The sequence below is a fragment of the Python bivittatus genome, unplaced genomic scaffold (genome assembly GCF_059951505.1).
Source record: "Python bivittatus isolate LINGU-HERP-01145 unplaced genomic scaffold, Pbiv_v1 ctg000020_np1212, whole genome shotgun sequence".
Classification (NCBI taxonomy): Eukaryota; Metazoa; Chordata; class Lepidosauria; order Squamata; family Pythonidae; genus Python; species Python bivittatus.
In genome coordinates, this window is record NW_028277030.1 from 114,710,269 (window position 1) to 114,734,357 (window position 24,089).

The 24,089-nt window shown below is 36.5% G+C and overlaps 1 protein-coding gene across 16 annotated transcripts in view; it reads right to left on the reverse strand.

Moving 5' to 3' along the window:
* TRERF1 (transcriptional regulating factor 1) overlaps positions 1–23,867 on the reverse strand; it is an 80,905-nt gene extending 57,038 nt beyond the window's left edge. For 4 of the 16 annotated variants that reach the window (XM_088147354.1, XM_025169173.2, XM_025169172.2 and 1 more), the window contains exon 1: positions 23,475–23,865. The gene's annotated coding sequence lies outside the window, so the exon portion shown is untranslated. Of the gene's footprint in view, positions 1–22,606; positions 22,949–22,977; positions 23,000–23,153; positions 23,291–23,474 lie in introns of those variants that run through there. The other 12 variants (XM_088147375.1, XM_025169176.2, XM_025169175.2 and 9 more) reach the window with 6 other exon arrangements.
* Between the last annotated feature and the right edge of the window lie 222 nt (positions 23,868–24,089).

Here is a 24,089-nt window from a genome sequence, read left to right on the forward strand (position 1 = left end):
TGTCACATGCAACTCTCACTTCCCTCTGTTGAGGACAGGAGAAAAACAAAAAATATAATGCATAAATGAATGCAAGTTGCTTTAGACCTATAAGCACCTGGAAAATGGGCTTGAACATGCTTTTGTCTGATACATATAAGCTAATGGTTTCAGGACAAGGTCAAACATTTCTATTTTCTTTGAAATAACAAAAATTCCTCCTTCTCATTTGTGCCATGTGACTCAAGATATGGCCAAGTTCTAAATCAGGATATTGCAATATATATTCTTGCAGCATAAATTTCATTTTACACATTGCTAAAACTGTCTAATAATTTAATAAGCTATAAATTTATCTGTTCGTTAAAAAAAAAAGTCAGAAATAGGCATGTGGCTTAAAGTCTGTCTTCCATCTGTCCGTATATTTAGAAATATGTGAGTTTTTAATATGAAAAATATGAAGACTATGCATTTAGACTTAAAGCATGTTAAATAATGATGTTTTTCAAACTATATCAAGAAAAATACTTCAAATCCTTTTAATCATATACTTAACAGAGGATCCTAATCATGGACTAGGATACAGGTAAAATCAGAAAGCACCTGAACACTGCAAGGCTTCCACCAGGCACTGTTTGAAAAAAAGGAAATTGTTTCCCCGTCAGATTATTATCCTATAAAACTCAATCAGAATTATTAAAAACCAGGTCATCTCTTCAGAAAAAGCCATTTCTTGGTGTTACTGTCTAGAGTGTAACACCAAGGTTAAAGTTATAGAAGTAGCTTCAACGTCTATTCTGATGAAATGCTGATCCTTATTTGTGTGGTACATGCAGTATGAAAGGAAATGTCCTCAAATCATGTGTTCTATCCAACATAATGTAAGTGGCCTTACTTGATTTATAAGCTATATTCAGGAGTGTGAGATGGCATACATAGCACTCCTTTGCCCTATTTTTCCAACAATAACACTGTGAAGTAGATTTGGTTGAGAGGGACTGACTATCTAAATCACTTGTGAGATTCTGTGGCTGAAAGTAAATAGAACCTGGGTCTCCCTGCCCCTGGGTCAACACTGTAAGCATTATATTACTCTCACATAGTGGGAGTTTCCCATGTTTTCCTCCCCCTGATCCTCTGACCACACCCCCGAAATGTGTTCCTCCAAGTCTCAGAAGCAGAGTTGGAGGATGTATGGAAGGCAATGTAAGACACAAAATCTAGCAGTGACCATTCTTCAAGAAAAATTAATGTACATGTAGTCCTCAGTTAACAACCATTTGTTTAGTGACCATTCAGTTACTATGGTGCTGAACAAGGAGACTTATAGCTGGTCCTTGAAGTTGTGGCCATCGCAGCATCCCCACAGTGACATGATCGCAACTTGGGCACTTGGCAACCAGTTTACAACTACAACAGTTACAGCATCCTGCAGTAACATGATCACCATTTGCGACCTTCACTGCAGGCTTCTGACAAGCAAAATCAATGGGGAAGCTGGCAGGAATTTGCAAATGGTGATCATGTGACATTGCGCTTAATGGCCACAACTGGAACTGCCATTGTAAGTTGGCACAGTCACGTGATGTCACACTTTACAACCGCATCATGGTCCCAATTACTGTCATTAACTGAGGACCTGTAATTGCTTGAATCATCAATTACCTTTCCAGAAATGGAAAGGCTATTTAACAAACTGATTGGTGATCTAGTAGAGGCTTTCACTGATGTTAGTGGGGTATCACAAACATGCAGAGATAATTTTCAAGTATGCAAGGAGAATCAAAGAAGAAAACCCCTTCTGATCCCAAAGGGATTTTGAATTGAGAGTGAGAAACTAATACAAGCTGATAGGAGTAGTCTTAATTTCTGTGGGGCTAATTACATATAAATATGATGCAATTGACTACAGCTAAGATTCTCAGCCTGCTATCCCTGTTTCACTGGGAGGCCACATGTTTCTTTCAGGTACTTTGCAAAAAAAAGGGGGAGGGGGTTGAATGGTCAAGAGTATTAATACTTTCCTCTGCACTTTATTTTTTTTTTCCCTAATGAAGAAAACAAAGCCATTTTAACCAGGGCTGAATTATATAAAGCCTTATTTTCATGACTTTAGCTTGTTGTGATTTTCAAAGTACAGTAAAATATCACAATTTACTAAAATGCATGTTTATGGCTCTAAGCATAAATTTAGCACAAGTTTGGAAAAGAGATACGTTACCAAAGATATCAGACTGGGAACTTAAACTTGGAGAACATGTAGAAATAGCAAAATGTAACAGCACATATTCACAAAAAGATGTTTAACCAAATTCAAGCAAGAAAGGCTTCCATACATACTATATATTACACAGCAAGATAAGTATTTGGCCTATAAATATTGTACATTAGTTGGAGTACAATAAAGGGGAAGTTAAAAAATAGTATTTATAATGTTTTTAGTAGGGTTTTTTCTTTTTTGTATTCTTAAACAACAAATACAGGCGATTTTGGCACTTAGCTCAGGGATTCAAATCTTTACTCACGTTATTAAAATAATTTAATATATGTATTGTCGAAGGCTTTCACGGCCGGAATACGAAGGCTGGTGTGGGTCTTCCGGGCTGTGTGGCCGTGTTCTGGAAGTTTTGTTTCCTAACGTTTCGCCAGCATCTGTGACCGGCATCTTCAGAGAGCAGGAGCACAGACAGGAGCAGTTCTCTCTGTGCTCCTGCTCTCTGAAGATGCCGGTCACAGATGCTGGCGAAACGTTAGGAAACAAAACTTCCAGAACACGACCACGCAGCCCGGAAGACCCACACCAGCCATAATTTAATATACTTTGCTTTTTATGGTTAATTTCTAAGCCATTATATATTGAGCACAAACTGTACAATCTTGATAATTCCTTTGTCCACTTATAGATATATTTCTGCTTTTTAATAATTTATTTAAATAATAAAAACTACTTTTTATTTTCTCATTTTACTTGTTTGCTCTTTTTTCTTTTTTTTTAAATGATTATGATTTTTTTTAAGTACAGTGATTACTTCGGCACTAAAAGAATGCTTCTTAAATTAATTTATGTGCTTTGATTTGTAAAATTAAAAAGTATCAAGTGTTCTAATCATCTGTGGCTAAATAAATACATTTATTTACTTATTAAATGTCTTGTCAAAACATCCAACTGTGTTCATGTCTGAATATTGAAATCTACTAGGTGAGATGATTTAGGAATTATGGCCCTTAACTATTACTATAGACTACAGTACTTTCACAATATACATTACAGCAGTTGAACCACTTAAAATGCAATACATCATAAAAACTAGACCAGGAATGTCATCAACATAGTCATAAAACATGGGATACAATAGTCTGCTGAAGCTTTGAAAAAGCAACAAGAATAAATAAGTTTTTATATGAATGATTGTAGAAGTGAAAAAGGGTTTGAGCTTCAGGACATTGCTGAAGTGAAGACAAAATCTGCACCTTACCCAGACAACCAGTAAAACAGCCACCATTAACTATTTATTAAGATTCATTACCTTAAGAAATATCTCACAAAATGAGACACTCTTTATAGCCATCCAGACCTAGAGTGGCTTGCGGCGGCGGCGGGGGGGGGGGGCACCTTTACTGTCTTCAATAAATATTATTTTCAACAGTACAATTTCTGGCTAAGTTAGAAATGAAGCCATGTTCTGACCCTTCTCTATGCTAGCTAAGCCTTCATCAGAAGCCATGAAGCAGTTTGTTTTCATTCATAATGACAACAGACTCTTTCTCCCTCCGTGCATTTTCAAATCAAATCACATGCTGATTCAGCATCCTGAATTCTACTTTCATTTTACAATCTTGAAATATTAATCCCCAATACACAGGTTTCTGTTAGGCCAAGCATAAGAAATAAGGTCTATTGGCAGAAACTGGCTTTCCTTCTGAAAAGCTTATGTCTGTTTGCAGCTGGCAGGTCTCATGAATGATATATGAATAATAGAGCTGGTTCTAGAACCAGGCCAAACATATACTTTGCTTCTATTTTAGCAAGGTATGGTTCTGCTGGCATTTTTCTTTGGGCGTAGGGGAAGAAGGCTTTTATTTCTGGAGATCCTCTGATGGGTTCCCAATTATGGAACGGGGGAACTTGCCTCTGAGAATCTCAGGAAATTCCAGGGAATATCTTCATTCTACTGTCTCCAGAAAATAACAATCCATGGTGGAATCTTCCAAATTTTCAAGAATCTTGAAGTTGACTTCCAACTACAGAGTCCATTTGAAGATAGACATGTTGTGTTAGCATTTTTGTAAGCATTTATAATGGTAAACTGAGCTTGGGCTTGGAGTCTTTTTATAGACTATTTCCTTACTTACAGGAAAGCCTACTCTTCTTACAATAACTTTATAGAAAGTAAAGCTGAAAGGCTAAAGGGGAAATTAAGTAGATTAGTTATTCTTCCTTTGAGTTTTCAAAAATCAAAACGCATATCCAATTTAGAACCTCATATTCATTCATATATATATATATATATATGAGGAAAAATAAGAGATTGAGGCTACATTATTAATATCAGACCAAATCAGAACAGCTTAAATTTGATATGCTAATTTTTGATAGCATATATATATCATATCATAGCATATATATATATATATCATCTGCTAATTTTTGATAGCATATATATATATGCATGCATGCATGCTATCAAAACTGGAACGGTTTTAGAGAAAAATTAGCAGATCAAATTTAAGCTGTTCTGATTTGGTCTGATATTAATAATGTAGCCTCAATCTCTTATTTTTCCTCCCACCTTCTTTTGTGTTATAAATGATTCAATTGTTTTTAATAATGTTTTTCAACATTTGGGTGTGCTTTAATTATGTTTTAATTAGATCTTTTACTTTATTTCTTGTGTTATTAGTTGTCATGATCATGAATCATTTGAGCAGAGCTTACAGATTACTCAAAACCTCTGAGTTTATGTCTAGGTCTTCCAATGTCCATTCATGCTCCACAGTATAAGCTGAACTTTCTAAGAAAGATCTTATTTTTAAAGTTGAAAGATCTCAGTGATTAAATACTGTATATCTGAAGAAAGTACTTTACTAAATGGAGACAACACAGTTCACAATTAATATGTATAATGTATGTTTAAAGCCTTAGATAAAATAAAAACAGAAACATTTAGAAGCATGTACACTATTAAAACTAAATTAACAAGATTGGCAGTCACATATAAAGTTTTTATTGCTCTTGGATGTTTTTCATATAAAATAACTCCCTGCATACTTTTTAAATCAAAGCAGAATATTTAGCCTAGTCTTCCTTCCAAACATTGTTGGAAGACCTGAAAGATCAAGTTAGGGACAGATCATCATGAAGAAAATCTATCTCCAGGTATATCAGCAGGTTTCAACTGCTGTACCACAGCACATTTGTGTGCTATGAAAGGTCCATAGGTGTGCTCCATCAACAAGCCAAAGTAAATGACAGGAAATGCTGTGCAGCCAGAACCCTGGCTCTGTGACATCACCAGGGGAGGGCTGCCTCAATTTCTCCTCCCAAGTCCCAGCAACCTATGACATCACGGGATTTCTGGTTTCCCAACCCACAAGTCCTGCCTATGAGATGTGTGACCTGAGATGAAAATGGTTGAAAGCCGTTGATCTTTGTGGTTGCTAACAGTCAGCAATGACTTGAAGGCATATAATCAATCAATCAAGAATCAATCACTCCCTCCAATATTATAGGATGTATGTGAAGAAGCAGAACTGAATAAGCTACATCATGTGACTGATCTGATCATATATTTAGTCTGATCTATTGAAATACTATACCATCTTCCAACCAAAACTATTCTACTATCTTCAGATAATAGTGATTGCTTTCACAATGTAATTGCTATATATTTAACCACTGAGGTCTTCCAACTTTAAAAATGCAGGTATTTAGCTGCCAGATCCCAGCCATTTTCTTCCTTCTTTTTCTCACAATTATTGCTTTAACTGTGATAGAAAGATACATTTCAATTTCAGTTCTGCGCACAATTTCAGAAAGGCTCAATTCTAAAAGCCAAAGGGGTAGATCAGGCATTTCGTTTACAGCACTGCTTAGAGAAAAGCTAAAACATCTCTTTTTCCTCTCCAGACCTTTCACAATGTATCACAATCCCTTTGTGGGCCACTAAATAAGAGATTTCATGAATTCTTTCTCATCATAAATGAGAAAGACTTCTTAGTAGTATTTTTTTTAGAGTAGGCAGGCCTATATAGGATTGCATTGCTAGTGGAGAAGAGACTAACTTCTACAGAAAGCCAAAAGAACGCTTGATTGCCACTGGTTTATTATTATATTTTAAATCTATTATCTAGAGAAGTTCAGTGTCATTTTTAACATTTTTTAAATATCAGACAGTTACATTGCTAATTTAGATGAGTTTCTATTTTATTACATTTTATTTATATCCTGCTTTTTGCACAGGAGCATACATAATACTCCCTCCTATTTTCCTCAAAACAACAACCACACACGTGCGCGCGCACATTAAATAAAAAACTTTCATGCCGCAAAATAAAATACCAACCAACTCACTACATCATTCCCTAAAACGTTTTTTTAGAAAATAAGCATAGTAACTAAATGCAGCTCATGTACTTTGGAAATGTTACTTGCCGTGACCCCCACCATAAAATTATTTTTATTCATTTAAAAAATAAAAAAAGTAAAGTACAGTTCCTAGGTATTAAGCAAACTGCTGCTGATACCCACATATGCAGTGCTAGCATTCTAGCATCCTATGTCCCATAGGCGTGAGGTCAATATGCACATTTAAACCAGACACCTGGTTTACATGTGACATAAGCTGAGGTTTCTTAAAGATGCCAAACATGTCACTGAAACCAGACCTGATTCACTAAATACATTGAGGTCTCTTGTTATCATCCAGTCATAGAGAAACTAAATTGCCAGGCTGGTGAGTAAGTGTGAGCCTTTCAGAGTGTTGAGGTCTGCATTGTTACAAAAGAGACAAAGACAGTGTAGATCAGAATTGATAGTAAAAGAGTATTTTATGTTCTTGATACAAATGAAGATAATTGTAGGCAAGGTTGAAGCCACACTCACTCTTGTTACCATTCATTTTCCTATCTTCGATATCTTTTTGCATTGCCCATACCTACATGCCTTTTCATTATCATTATTGCATGTTTGAGGTTTATAATATTCTTTAAAATTAAATAAGTACTAAGTATACAATCATATCCATACATTTTTCAATCCATTTTATGCCCTGGTGAGATGGAAGACAAAATGGTTCACCCAGATCAGAGATGAGGATGTCAGTTCCTCCACACTTAGAGTAGCTGATGTTGTAAAAATAGTTGCAAATATATTCCCCAAAACAGCATTACTGCATGAGCTCCACCTTATCCATAGAGTCTGCAGACTCTGTTCATACTTCAACTCAAGGAGGTGCTATAATAGCATAAGGAAAAGCAGCATAAACCCATTTCCTTGACTATCAACTGCATCTGAAATTAGCTTCTAAACTTTATTTAGAAAAGAGGTGGCGAAAGAAGCAATAATATGAAAGCACTCTCTGCATAATCAGACACTTGTGGAGTATCTAGTTTTTACCCCCAAGGTTATTTAATTTGCTCATATTTCTAGTTTCACTTTTTTTCTATCATTATTCCTAAATAGTACACCTCTTCCACTAGTGGAAAAGAAAGCCATACATTATCTATTTGTGCAATACTGTTATTTATCTAGATCACTTAGGTTACAATAAACCACCAAGCTTACTGAAATTAACTCTCCTTTTCAAATAATGCTGTATGCTTTTAAATTCTATCCAGAACAAAACAAAACCAAAAAAAGTGACTTCTTCTATCACAGACCTGTCTTCTTTCCATAGGAGCCATATAGATATCAAGATTCAAGAATGCAATATATAATCTGAAGTACTGGTACTGTATGTTTAATGTTCCAATTTAATAGTCTCCTATCTCAATAACATGAGAAAAGCCCTCTATGATCAGATCAAAGGCCTATGTAATCCAGCATTCTGTTTCATTCAATGGGCAACTAGGTGCACATGAGAAACCCACAAATAAACAACAGCAATAATAATCCCTTCTTAGTGATCAATGCACATTCAATACTGCAGACAATTTATAGACTTCATAATTATAGAGTACTGACACTTTTGAACTTTGGTGTTGGAGAAGACTTCTGAGAATACTGTGGACAGCTAAGAAAACAAATGGATCTTTGAACAAATCAACCCAGAGCTCTCACTCAAGGCACAAATGACCAGGCTCAAATTATCCTATTTTGGTCACATTATGGAAAGATGTAGCTCTCTGGAGAAGCTCAAATGCTGGGAAAGGAGGAAGGAAACAGCAGAAGAGGATGACCAGCAGCAAGGTGGATGGACTCACTTTACAGTGGTGATGAGTGCACCATTGGAAGACCTGAAAGACCAGGTTAGGGATAGATCGTCATGGAGAAAATCTATCTATGTGGTCGCTAGGAGTTAAAAACAACTCAATGGCACATAATCAATCAATCATTCAACAGTGCTATGCATCATGAACTTGTTCAAATCTTTTTAAAGCCACCTAAGTTGGCAATCATCACAATTCACTAACAAAGGACTTTCTTTTGTCCATCCTTTAGCTCCCACCACTCAGTTTCATCTACTGACTCCCAATTTTATTATTATGGGGTAATTTGTTTTCTGTCCACTTTCCCTAACCATACAGAACTCTATACGCCTCCTTTTCTTAACAATTCTTAATTTCAAATTTGCTTTTCTTTCACTACTGTTTCACTGAGATATCCAATACATCTCTTCCCTTCACACGCACTACAGTGTTACTTATTAAGTCAGTTGTCTGTATTCTCAGGGACAAAGATTCATCATCAAAAGGCTTCCACAAGTATAGTGCCTGTGGAATTTTTCCATCAAAAAAGGGTAGAATTATTTTCCGCCTCTGTCTCAACATTTTCAATTGTGAATTCTATATTAGTATAAGTTATTTAAGAAAGATAAGGTAAGCATTTAATTTGCAAGTTTTGTATGCTGTTTTCAAAATAAATACATTTAGGGCAGACAGTCAATATATAAAATATGAAAAGGTAAAAGGGGCTAGATGGTAAAATAAATAATACTTTCAAAAACGAATAAAAAGGAAAAGAGGGATTGGGGAGTTTAAATTCAAAGCTGTTCACCTGTCACAATCTTGGCTCCACTCTCCCATTTAGAGCAGATCTCTTCTCTTTCTTCTAGTTTAATAAAGTATGACCAAGCCCAGTAATAATTTCCATAGATCATCATAAGTTAAAATAGCCACAACACAAGACAGCTGCATGTTTTCATCTATTCTCTTGTATTCAGAAGTCTGTATGTCTCAACATACTTCCAATTTTGAGTCACTGCAGAAACAAGTTACAATAAATTGCTTCTCAGAATGCATAACCATATAGTTTGATTGAACCATATGTCTGCCAAGCATCGTAAAGATTTACAGTAAATGATGAGCAATTTACAACATTCACAGTGATGTGCCAGCAACTCAGATGAAAAGCATACTGTAATTCATTCAGACAAAACAATGTGCTCAACTCCAAACTTGTGCATTTTTACTTCAACCATGTAGAAGAAACTATAACTGAATTTTTATCCTAATCAGAAAAATATGATGCACATCCTCTGTTTTAGCTTCCTCCTGTCCTATAGTAAGAGGCCGTACACATTTCACATACGCATTTTTTGGAGCACATTTATGCATGTACACAGTACAGACTGAAAAGGGCACATAAACATGACAATTCCTTTCAAAATATGAATAGTAAAAAACAGGGAAAGGAATGGAGTGTACTTTTTAAATTATTATTTGGGGAATGATGATGTAATGCTGTCATTGGAAATGGTAAAATTTTGGACTAATTTTTCTCCCAGCTTTCCCTCCCCACCCCAATTTTTAAAATTAGATTAAGTCTATCATAAATGTAACACATTTATTTTCTTTACTTTCCTTCCAAAATTTACTGGGAACCTGCACTGCAGATTTCTTGTTATAAACATCAGAGACTTCAATACCCACAAAAAAAAGGGATCTCAGATGATCGAAGTGGCCCACTGACAAGGATTATTCACCCTGCCATAAAATAATACATTCACTTTGGAGGAACAGTCTGCAATCACTTTTTGTTATATGTATTCTCCATGGCAAATCAAAGGTATATGAAGTATGACATAGCCTTATATCCTCTTCTTCTTTTGAGAGCTGTAAGGTAGCTAACGTGAAGCTCCAATCTCATCCAGAATACGGTTTCAGCAGTGCTTCAGCTGGTGCTCTCTAAGCTACCAAAAGCTTGCATTCAGAAATATTTTTGATGTCCAAGGAAAGTCAGACCATTCACAATTTACACCAAACATGAGCAACGTTTTGATGGCCAAGGGCTGCATTTAAGATGGAGGCGAGCAGCTGAGGGGCAGAAACTGGGTAGGGCAGGTTTTTTTATTTGAAATGCCTATTTTAGGGCTTTTCATATGTTTCGAATCTCTAAGTGGCAGTTTTTAATAATCATGGTCAGAAGGGATTCCAAGGGCTGCAAAAATGTAAATTCGGTGGCTGAATGTAGCCTTTGGGCTGTAGGTTGCCTATGGCTATTTTATACCATCACTGCTCAAGAATGATTAAGCACAAGAGTCTTGAAGCTTTAAACTAATATTAGTCATAAAACAAATATATTCCACACAAATGAATTTGCAACTATTAAACATGGACATACCGATTTGCATTTCACAATGCCTAAAATAAATTGCATATGTTCTTTGTCTGGCTTTTCATTTCTCATTACTTAAAGGATTAGAACTGGAAGGATCCCTGAAAGTATATAGAAATTTAATTTGACATGCAACAAAAGCTACTATGGTTAAATAAGGCATAAGGCTTACTGCTGACAATTGTTCTTGGCAAATTACAATGTACTTGCACACTTAATTACAAAGTGAATGTTATTTCTTCTCTAGATAAAGAAATCACAATTGTAATTATTTTCTTATATAACAGTAGATTTGGAATATGCAGATAATTCTGCAAACATTTAACCTATGGCCACACAGTAGCTTCTCCACACTCTCATCTCTACAAATTTAGTACTGTAACACATATGGAAACTAAAGAAAAGCATGCTCAAGGAAAACACACAAATTAGGTCTTTATTTTGGTTTAGATAATGCAGATATCACCTGTACTAGCCAACTAATCCGCAGCCTACTATTCATGACTCAATTTATATGCTTGATTCTGACAAAACAGAAAAAGCCTCAATCAGAAGGTATCCTCCTCAGATTAGAAAAAAATTCTGCACAACTACCATTTCCAAAATACAGCTCCAAACCTAGAATTCTAAACTAGGAACAACATGCTGCAGATCTATGTCCTTAAAATGCTCTCTCATTTAAACGTAGCATATAAGGAACACTCAAAGACTTAAATGTAAGATCACAAATACGGAAATCATAAAGTTGAAATATAGCTATGTTATATACCAAATCCAAAATATTAGGGAAAGTTCCAAACAATATATCTAGTTGACAATCATAAATTGTAATAAATTTTCAATGTCTTTTGCTCTACTAATTTCCAGCTAGCTAGTAAACAGACTCCTCTCTCACTCTAAAAACATAATATTTACTTAGCTATTAATACTAGAACTCAAAACTATACTAATCATATAAGCAGATAATTCTATTTTTTAAATTGCAAATAGAATCACAACACTACTATAGGCTACTAAGATGAATTAAGATAAAAAACATTTGCATCACAACAGGCTCAGGAGTTTGTTGTTATAGAAAAGGAAAAATATTTTTATCTTGACAAAAGTATTGTAACAAAAGTACTACCTGGAAGCCCCAGGAGATAGCTTCAATCTATTGCAACATTATTCAGTGAATTTAGTGCACAGAAAGACTATTGTCTTAGAAAGTTCAGATCAATTTTTTTTGTTCATGCTATCTACTTATAGAATGAAGAGCACTATTTGTCCTCCTTGGAGAATCACTACTGATCCTCCTTAGAAATAGCACTTGCAGAGATCACTTACAGAAATTTGGGAAGAGAGAAGAGAAAAGGAAATTCTTGTAAATCATAAATCTGAGTTATAGCTATCTTATACAGCAAATCCAAAATATTAGGGACTTCTTCACACATATACACAGACATAAACCCAAATTTTCTACTGTATCTAGAGCCAATATTGGCTCCCAGAAAATTGCACTTGCTTAAGTTTGCAAACACGTAAAAATATGGACGTATTTTTTAGAAATATAAGACTAAAAGTATTCCATTAAAATTATTCTAAAATGAAAAGCTAAATAAAAAATAAAAAATATAACCAAGGCAATGAATAGACAACTATAATAAAAATATTAAAAGTCTGTGAAACAAGTATCAGAGTGTTTTTAACCATTCTGTTGATATAAAAATGTGCTAATAAGAATGTAAAAGCAATATTTATAAAAGAAAAATAATCTGATAATGCAACAAACACTAAGTAACATTAAGGTATTTTTTTTTAAGTTCAAGCAAAGTCTTGATATGTTTCCAAGGGGCTTTACTTTATCCATTATCAGAGTGCATAAATTAAATGCATGTGATACAGGAAACACGCACAGAGAACACAAATGAAACTATTACTGTAACCTTAATCAGAATACAAACTTCACAATAAAACTAACATCAGTCTGCCTACTGAGACTAAACTTCACCAGCCTGGGAGAAAAAAAAATACTTTTTTTTCACCATTTACCTACAATTCAACAAAACCCGAAGCCTTTCTGCAGAAGGGAATACAGAACAGCATCCCTCAGAATCTTAAGCTGTCAAGAAGTGCATATAGTTTACTTTGTACTGGATTCAGAAGGCAAATAAAATAGTACGGCAGAAAAAAAGAGAGAAAAATATTGGAATCATAAAGTAATTATTGTTTACTAGCCGGGTTACCCACTGATAGAAAAATCAAGAATCTCTTCCAATCAAAGGTTGCCAGTCAACCTTCAAGCAAGTTGTCCATGGGTGGGTAGGTGGATTCACATATTATGCCTATCTCTAACATGGCCTGGTTTGGATTTGGAATGTTGTAGGAATTCAGCAAATTGTGGTTCTTCAATGAACTACAGGTTGTCATATTATGTCTAATGTAAAATTTGGATCACATCTGTAATTGTTTTATGGGAACTGAGGCAAACGGAGTCTCTTTAAAGTTCTTCCCAGGGATGAGCATTAACTATCCAGCCATTACTTTGAAAAATGCTGCTTTTGCAAAGAAAATTTGTATTAGTTCAGCTGTTATGTTTTGTCACCAAAAAAAGTACTTTATTCCACAAAAACATGTAGACTCCACCCCCATGTACATACTCTTTCATTTATGTAGTTTGGAGTGTGGTTGGTTAATTACCAAGTCACCTATTAATTGTTGCCCTTGCTGACTGTATCTAAGGAGCGTAAAAACTCCCCCAATGCCCGTACTACTATGAGTATTTTAACCTCTTTTTGCAGAGCTTTGTAAAGCCCTTTCAAATAAAGCCGATAACAAAGTAGAACGCTGGCTTAGGGTATCAAACTAAAACTAGGAGATCCAGGTGGAAATCCCCACTCCGCCATAAAATTCTCAGGATGACCATGCCAGTCACCACAATCCTCTTCAAGAACTATGTGTACACCCAAGTGTACTCATGGGTTAAAGTTGCTTCTTCCACTCCTACATTCCAATGTTGATGAAACAACATTGTATCTGTATTTGACCAACCGCCCCCCCATCATAAATGCAATCAGATGTGTTAGAGGACTAGAGTGCTTGAATCGAAGTTCATGATCCCATCCAGTCTTCACATATACAAGACTTTAACACCTGAAGAGATCTTATCATCTTGCCTTACAAGAATCATACTCATTTTTTAAAGCTGAAACTAGCTGAAATATAAAAATATGTAATTTCACATTTCTATTTTTCTTTATTACCAATTAATTCTTTGGATACTAAGACAACTTCATTTCCACTGAAGAAGCCACACCACTGGCAGAAGATCAGAGCTGGTATCAGATCAACACTAAGCTGTATAAAATTTTAGGGTAAAGAGATTCATTGAAAGATTAGATGTCTCAATATTTAGGGCTGCAATTTATACAGTCCTACTTAAGAGTAAACTTATTTCAATTTAATAATATGTTATTTCTGAGTAAACAAATTTAACATTAGATTGCATGCAATATTTGTAATGTTTTAATGAGATGGAATAAAAACAATTAAGTGGTTTAAGGAGCATAATTAACAGACTGAACAAAAATAAAAGCATTTCATTTCTCATTAGCCCACAAATATGCCAATGCAAAAGCTAAACAATTGACAATTTGAATTTATGTAAGCAAGTTTCAAACCCTGAAACATATTTAATTTCAACATACTATTTAAATAAAAAAGAGAAATGCAGTTATCTGTGTCTGTTTTTAATTAGTTTTAAACTGTATTATCTCAGTTTTATAAGTTGCCTTGAAAATTGATTTGGTTGGGAAAAGCTTAGATGTTAAATTTTACAAGTAAATCCTCATTCCAATTACTTTGTTGTAGATGAAGCTCCTTTCTAACCTTACTAATAAGGTTTTTTGCATATGCAGCTGAGTATGATGCAAAAAAACCCAACTCTTTTTGAAGCCATCACCACTCAAAAACTATAGTAAGCTAGCTGCCACTTCTGTATTCCTCTTGCATATATCAGTATTCAACTGAAACGTGGCAAGTCAACACTTCAGAGGTGACAAAATCTACATGGAGCAGGGTGTAGAATGCAGCTGTCTTTTCTTTCTGAGATACTAATAATGAAAGTTAACAGCAAATCCTATCGTTTGAACACAATTCCAGGTAAAAAACTGAAAATGAATTGTTGAGAGGCCCAAAGAGACAGGATCACATTAAGAATTGGCAGTGACAGAAAAATTCTGTTCACAGAGAGTGACCATTTCAAAGCACAAAAACAGTCCAGCCTCTTAACATCTCAAGCACATATCCCTTGACTTAATTCTACAGGCTTTCTCATGTAACCTTTTGGTCAAGATTAGCCGAATTCAACAAGTGAGCTACATGATCTTCTGTACTGGGGACCCTTTCAATGAACTCACAAAGTTGCAGAGTGGATGAGGAAGTGGATCAATATTGGACATAAGACATTCTCACACGTACCAGCCTCATCCATCACATGGCCTTGTTACCAGTGTTGCAAACCAAGGCTGTGGTGTTGTTGGAACACCAGTCATACTTTGTCCTTACATACACTATATCCAAGTTTTGCTTCTAGCCTCTAACATGTTTCTCTGTTGATTCCCTAACTCTGGATAGAAAAGCAAGCTCTAAGCCGCATCAATAATACCTGCTCTTCTGTCAGTTTCTCTATTCAGTTAGCTAGATTGTTTGAACCAACTCTATTTCAATATCGATCCTACTACTATTCTGCACTACTCCATCCAGCTCCAATCCAATTGCTTTGAGAAAACATACATCAGTTCCCTAGAGTTCAGCACTGACACATATTTTAAAAAATAGATGGGAGAAGAGGAGAGGAGCAAACTGTTTTGTGTATAAGGTATTAAGATCATAATTGATGATGAATCTGGCCCTATTATTAAGCAAATTAAAGTAGTTACCCTCAACACCTAACTTTGGGTGTTTGGGGTATCATGGAAGTGGTGCAAACTCTTAATGTTTAATTCATTACTGTTGCATTATTACTCCCAAGGAGACGTGCTTATGGGTTTTTCTGCCTGGCCATAGATTACCTATGGATAAAGTTCATTTCTTTTTTCAGAAGGGAGCAGAGGAAATAATGGCAAAATGTCTTCAGGTGACCACCTTGGCATTGGCACCACTAATATTCTAAATACAATGGTTCCAATCTACTAGAGAATGACACTGGTGCTGTGCCACTCATTTCAGTGGTGTTTAAGCTTGACTGTGCACTGGATCAGGACCAGGAAGTTCCCAGCTAAGACTACAAATTCTATATAATCAGCTGATCTAGTAAAAGATTTGTTAGAGACAGAGAATCATGTTCAAGCATATATTTGTAAATAAAGTAATGGATGTGCAGATTAAGTTTGGGGGCTGAAATAGGGGGAAGGTAAGATTAGGAAGAGTCTCTATTGAAAGTAAATGTTAACCTTCATCTTCCAGGATGTTTCTAACTACAGCACCCATCACTTTGAGAGCGGCTTGCTATGTATTTCCTTTCAGCACAAGCCACAAAACAGAGTGATGAAAAGGTAAGACTGTTCTACAGTGATGAATATTAGAAGGCACACAAACACACCTGTCTTTGCGTAGCTATTACTGAACTAGCAAATAATGAGTTCCATAGTGTCATACAACTAAGATGGCAGGGGAACTACTGTTTCAGAGGTAGACAGCTATTTCTGATCAGTCTTACTAACACTGTAACATAAGTGAGACAAATGATTTTTTTTTTTGTTAGTAGTAGTAGTAGTAGTAAATCTTCAGGGCAGTGCCGGAACTTACTGATAAGAGGATATTTTTCAGGATGAAGAAAACTTAAGGCTATGGGGTAGCTGGGTTAGGAAAACTTTTGGGACTATCATGACATATGGCTGCAAAATTCTGGGGAAGGTGGAGCAGTGATCAGACACGAGGCAACTTCCTATGTTCATTGTTTTTCATTTCTACCCACAAAACGCAAAACATGCTTTATCACTCATCAATAAGAAAGTATCTCTTTCTTCCTACCCAAGAGTTCTCCAACTCAAATTCAAGGTTGCTAGGAAGAATATTTTTGTTTATCAAATTAAAACTCTAACATGAGTAAAAAAACCTGATAGTTCATCACAAAAATATAACCTTTGGAATTTCTTCTATTCCAAGCAACGATACTGAATATTTTTATGAACTTTTTTATGAACTTCAACTAATCATTAATCAGCTTAGTTGCGGTTTGAGCCTCAATAAATGATAGCTTATGTGCCATTGTTGCAGAGGACAACTGACTTTTATTTTAGCTTCAAACCTTTCGGACCTGGATGCTGTGGCAAAACAAAACAAAAGGGTAAGGGTAAACTCTCTGTGCAACTCAACAAAAAGAAGTTTCTTTCAAATTGTCAAAGGATAATGCTGAATAAAACTGGGCAGTGCTTTGGATTCAAAGACAAAAAAAGTGTTTTAGAGCATGCTGGGGCACAAGCTTGAGTACCAGAACCAAATTTTCAGATCGCCACACATAACTCAACACACAGTAAATTCCTACCAAGTCAACACATCTGCTATAAGTTACTGTGATAAGATAAGGTGACATATATATGTATGAACAAGCACTAAAACTACTTGGTTACCTTTCTGAACCAATTTGCCAAACATAGATTAGAAATTGATCTTAAAAAGTCTTTCAAAACCAGAGTTAAGAACAGAGTATTGTTAATATTACTTTATCTAACCATATAGACTTCCTAAAATTCCCATTTTAGTAACAGGAAGAACAGATATACTTTTAAGCCAAACAGGAAAGACAAAGATGCTAAATGCTTAAGGATAGAAGGCTCTATTCGTAAGTAAATTTCACTGAGATGAAAATTAATCTGAGGTGTCTAAAAGACTGCAATCTTAATGAAAATACAGCCTATCCCAACATGCATGCATAAGCAATGTGCACAACTCATCAATTCAGAATTGGAATGTTCTGAAGAACTCTGGAACATTCCATTCCCGCTCTGGACCATACCAAACCTCCTCTTGGCCTATGGCATTCTGAGAGTAGTTCAGTGATTTCTTCACATAAATCTTCCAAATTGGAAATACTGTTCCAGAAATGGCCTCCAGAAAGGCATGATCCAGAATGAGGTTTGGCATGTGCCAGGGGAGGGGGGAGAAAACAAAATATTCTTAAGTTCTCCAGAACATTCCATTTCCAAATTCGTTGGTTCTGTACATTCCTAGCATGCATATACTATTGTATTGTTCAAATACAGTGCCAAATGATGGTTTTAATGTTACTAGAACAGGTCTCAGTCTTTACTCTGAAGCTGACCAAAAGCAACAGCTTGCTCTGAAATAGTCTGTTAAGAAGTTTAGCAAGGAACATCCATGAATCAGACAGGTGCTCCTGTAATGCCAGAACATGCTAAGGCACTAGATCCAGATCAGCCTGCTGATAAGCATACAGGCTAACAGTAAAAGATGAACTGGCTGGTTTTGTTCACATTTTATATCTTCCAATTCTAGCAAAGAGTTAAGAGCTGACAATTCTGCTAGAGTCTGTAAAATTCAGTCATTCTTTTCTTCTTAAGACCCATTCTCCATTGATTTTGGCTTCAATATGATCAAGAAGGCTATTTTAAGTTTACATGCATTTAAAATGAACATTAAAATGCTAATGAACAGTGACAATATCTTACTACGACACACATATATCAACTCTATTAATAAGTCCTTTAGGTTAAAGTTGAAGCTGCATTTTTTATGTGTGTGTGTGGGTGGGTGTGTGTGTATCTCTTAGCTACTTTACAATTTCATAAATAGTTGTGTCTTCCTACACACACTCCAATAATGCTCATATAAGCTCAGACAAAATATGACTATGGTATTGACATTTGATCATGAGACTGAATCCACTTAAGGAAGCAACTTTATCAAGATGCCAACAAGAACACCATCAGAACATACCTTCACAATTTTTAAAATACATGCCAGTGCAAACAGTACAATCCAGTACTGTAAAATAAATGAAGTATGAGGCACAATGGCAAAATCATAAGAGTTGGAAATAACTTTTCAAGTCATTGAATCCAAATTGCTGAGCATTGCAAGGATTCATTTTAAAACATTTCTGACAGATGGTTGTCCAGCTGCTGCTTAGACCTATTTTAGGGAGCACAACTCTGTCCTAGATCAATAGTCCCCAAAGGGAAGTGCATATACCCTAGGGGATTCACAAAACAATCCACTGGGACACAGGAAGAAAATATTAGAATACTGTTTATTTTACCTTTATCTCATTATTTTTACATTTCTATTTTGGAGTATGTTTTGCAATGTATATAATTGTATGGTAGCACATGCACATACTTTATAAATAAACGTGTATACTAGGATATATGCCCCCCCCCCCCGTTTCCTGATTAGGGTGCACAATCAAAAACATTTGGAGACCACTGCCCTAGATAACTGGTGGCACTGTTAAACTGCTCCTACCACTAGGACATTTTTTAAAATATTCAACAGAAACTTAACTTCCTGTAACTTAACCTGATAGCCAATCTCCTCCATCTTGGACAATACAGAATAGCACTTGAACATCTTCTATGTGACACTCATTGCGGGTTACTAACAAACAATCCTCAAGTCTGTCACTTTTCTAATAATTACACAACCATATGTCTTGTAGAGGGCCTTACAGCCTATCCAGTCCATCATTCTGCTTGACACAGGTCATTCAAAGCTACTGCATCCCCAAAATACTGTATAACTACCCAATCCCTGTTTGAAGCCCTTCAGTGAGTGAGACCCACAGGACTTATCTCTTAAAATTAAATCCTACCCTTAGGAAGGCAAAGAACTAATCTGTTCTTCTATGAGAGAATATCTGAAGGGTGCTACCATATTCCTTTTTGTTCCTTGTTAGGCTATCTTTTTCAACCATCTACTATAGGATATATTTCCACCACTCTCCTCTAGACCTATTCCAGTTTTTCTACACCTTTGTTAAAGATCTAGTACAAGCATCACACTAAGATATAATGTAGCTCATTTAGCTGTAGCATTAACCATGCAGTTAGTTTGTAAACCATGGTTTTATGACTTAGCTTGCTATGCAAACTCGTATGATTTATTGAATAAATCAGGGTTGAGGAAATAATGGCTTCTCATGATATGTGAGTACAGTGTGTGGTGACCAATGAATTTTTTTAATCTTATTAGCTGGAGAATTCACACACACTGAAATCATCTCCCAAATCCTCTTTAACTTATCAAAATGAATTAAAAATGCAGAGATATACTGGAGGACCAAAGGGTGTTTGTCATTCTGTCAAAAGCACAGGATCTCATAAAATCAAGCATTTCACTCCTCTGGTTTGGAAGTGAAACTCTTACTCATGGAAAATTCCTTTTAAATACATAGTAATATCACAATTATTTATAAGCTTTTCTTAACATAAACCAAAGTTGTATGATTTCTAAGAATCACCACAGTTAACACTCTATTAAAACATTTTAAATATTAAAATACATCATTTATCAATTTTACAAAGCTTTCTTCAAAGATGGAAATAAAAAGCCATATCTTCATGCAGTGCATGTACCTGAAAATAACAAGGAACTGAAAGAGTCATTTTCTGAGGAAGAAAGGGACAAAACCACTCGTACATTTGTGTAAAAACACATTAAAAACTTACTAATGCTGACTGTGACACTAAAAAGGTGGATTATAGTGGACAGTCAAACCAAAATTCTGAAGATTCAATAATTAATTAATTACAAATGAGTCCCATATGGATATTTGATTTTCAAGCTATTTCAAACAGGATTGCAATCTTTAAGGGTCAATTCTATGCAGGTCTATTCCAAAATAAGTCCCATTTAATTCAGTAGAGCTTACTCACAGGTATAAGACTGCAGCAATCCTACACTGATGTTTACCTGGAAGGAAGCATCATGGATCTGAACTCCCATGTGAACAGACACATAGGATTGCATTGTCAGGAAATTCAAAAGGGTTCAGTAATCAAGCAAGCAAGATGTCATTTAATACATGTTAATTACTTTTAAATTAGTATTCATTTAAAAGCAAATGGTACAGTTATCACAAAAAGGCCATTTAAAATCTATTCATGTAGCCTTTGTCCTGAGAGGTGAGATACTGAAGGGGAGAGCATCTGTCAATGTGAGGAAAATCTTCTGTGACAATCTATTCTGGCTGGGTTTTATTACCTCATGAATCAAATAAAATTATGGTTTAGTCCAATGTCTACACCACCAAATCATTATGACTATTATGATGCTTATATTATCATTATATTTATTAACATTATAATAAAAACATATTTTGCACAATTGGGGCTTAGCATATGTTAAAACAGCCAGTGTGATCAGTCATACCCATACACACATGCACACACAAAGAACTAAGAGGAATCTCCAAACTGGGGCTATACTACATAGATTAATCCTGTATATATTTTTAGTTGTTTAGATTTTTTAAAATCCTGCCTTTATTATTTTTTATAAGTAACTCAAGGCAGCAAACAAACCTTGTACTCCTTCCTCCTCCTATTTTCCCCACAACAACCACCCTGTGAGGCAAGTTGGGCTGAGAGAGTGACTGGCCCAAAGTCACCCAGCCGGCTTTCATGCCTAAGGCAGGACTAGAACTCACAGTCTCCTTTATACATGTATATATATATAATGCATCTATGTACAGCTTCAGGCTACTTCCCTTGAGTCCTGATTGTTGAAATTAGCTTTCTCCAACCCTGGCTAGGGATAATGTGAATTGCAGCTGAATATATCTGGAGGGTACCAGGCTGAGAAAAGCTGATTTAGATTAAAAAAAAGTGCATCTAGTCCAGCTTCCCTTTTCACATAGTGGCCAATAAGGAACCTCTAGGAAGCTCATAAGCAGAAGATGAAAGCAGTACACTTGTGCTGTCATCTCCACACTGGCCTAGAGCAGTGTTTCTCAACCTCAGAAACTTTTAAGAGCCCTGGGCTTCAACTCCCAGAATTCCCCAGCCAGCAACACTGGCCTAGAGAAGTATCCAACAGTGGTGAGCCCCAAAACAGCAGAACCTGTGAACAGGGCAATGAACTTGTTTTCTAGTAGAAGGGATACTAGCTCCTCCAGTCACCTTGACTGCTCCACCATATTGTTATAATTACTGCGCACTGTTTTTATATCAACTAGGCTATTTCATAATTTAGCTAGAATTATTCAAACAAGGCAAATTAGTCATGACTCTGCTTGACTATAATAGTGTTAAGAGTTTAGATATGGTAAAACCAAAGTCCAGATTCAGCTCACTAGTATTTAATAAGGGGCAGGAGCTGACCATGGAAATCTGAGATTACTGTGACTTTATTAAAATGATCAATGCATATGAATGAAATATTTCTAAAGAAAAAAAATGCTTATTTTCCATAAGCATGGAGGGGGGGAGCCAGCTTTTGTGCAGGAAAAGAAGAAATGCTAATACAGAATGGAGGCCAGCTGCCACATGTTTGTAAGTATCTGTATTAAAAAACAGTTTAACAATCTTTAAGAATCTTATGATTATTTGGGGACACCAAAACGCTTCTCAGCAATGATCAACCTAAAGTTGCATAAAACATAACCTCTAGACTGAACGCTGGGAATCCTCGCATTACAATAATCAGAATTACACACGCAGACTTTGATTCTGCTGGTGCCATGCATAAAATGATCTCGAATCAAACTTCCCAGTCTCTCGAAACAAGACACAATCTCAGGGCTGACGTTTCATATTCCTCTTTTATAAAAAAAACCCTCAACCATATTATCTTCTCAATTTTCAGGGACTGAATCTGACTCATGTCTGCGAAAAAAAAGTGCATCCATCTTACTTTAAGCGTCTCTTTGCTCGGCCGAACGCGAAGCAGCAGACGCCATGGGGAAAACAAGCATGGGTGTACGGCGTTAGGGAGTGGCCAAGATGCAAATCTCCAGCTTTCCAGTTTCCCACCGACTGCAAGCAGGTACGGCAGCGTGTTATCAAGTGTCAGATCCACGCAGATGATACCTTGCCAGACCGCACACAGGCTTGGCGTTCGCACATACGTATGCACGCACTATATTTAAAATATCACACACGGTCGTCCCAGTCTTAATTGCCGTCGTTCAAGACATTCTCCTGCACGCGATCTCAGTTTTAAGCAACTAACCGCCCAAGGGAATCCTAAGCAATAGGGACATCTTTAAAAAAAAACCTGCCAACCTCCGTGCTCTGCTCTTTTCCTACTGGGATATCTTGCAGCAAGAAGGAGGAGGCAGGGAGGGCCTCGCCTACTCAATCGTACATACCGAAAGTGACTGAACTGCAAACTTAAAAAAAAAAAAAAAGTTGAGCTTGTAGCTTAATGAAAGAATGGAAGTTGTTAAGCGTTTGCCTACCTGGTGCAACTCTGCAACAAGTGCATGCAGGTCCAAGATCACTGTGGGCGCAATTTTTTTTCTTAATTTGTTTTGCACCGATAAGGCAATTGCAATTTTAATTTACTACAGTGCTATTTACTGGGGTCCTACTTTGCTTACATTACAGCTCATCCTGTAAACAAATATCGCTCCGCCAGGAAATATACTCACCCCCTCCGCCTCCTCCCTCCCCAAGCTGCGCGCAATGTACCCTCCCCTTGGAGATTGCATTCGGGAGGGGTGAAATAACTAATTGCAAGATCACGCTGGGGGGGGGGGACTCAAGGGAGTTAGACTTACCTTTTCAAGAAATTCCATGCATGCTTCGTATAATGGAGCTCTGCCCCCTCCCCCCATTTCGGGTACAAAATTCCAGTGTCAGCAAAACGCTGTCAAATTATTTTCGTGCAAAAAAAAAGGGGGGGAGCAGAAGCAAAAAGGGGAGGAGGCTAGAGGAGAAAATTGGATCCCTCCGCCGAGATGGGTCTGGTCCTGAGTTTGCAAACCCGGAAGTAAGGTGTCAGCGGCAGTTGCTGTCGTAGTAGCAGCAGCAGTAATAGTAATAATACCTAGGAACCCCTCAGTGGATTATCCTGTGTAAGGTGACCCGCAGTTTCCTTTAGACTAGGTAGCTTTTAGGCAGAGTCCCTTGCCAGTTAATCGCACTGGCAATCCTAGGGGATTAGGGGTGCGGTTCGATTACCCCATATCTCGGTCCTTCCTAAAGGCTGTAGATTCACCACACGTAATTGAGCCCCCTTATTAGAGCTCTCCAACCTGTAAACGGCCCCAGTCCGCTCGCTAGACCGAGAACGATCTCAGGCTAGTTCCGGGCTCGCAACAGTCAAAAAGAGCTGCGTGGATGTCGCACCGCTTCCTCCTGTGGCAGCTCGTAACTAGATTTTAGAGGGGCCC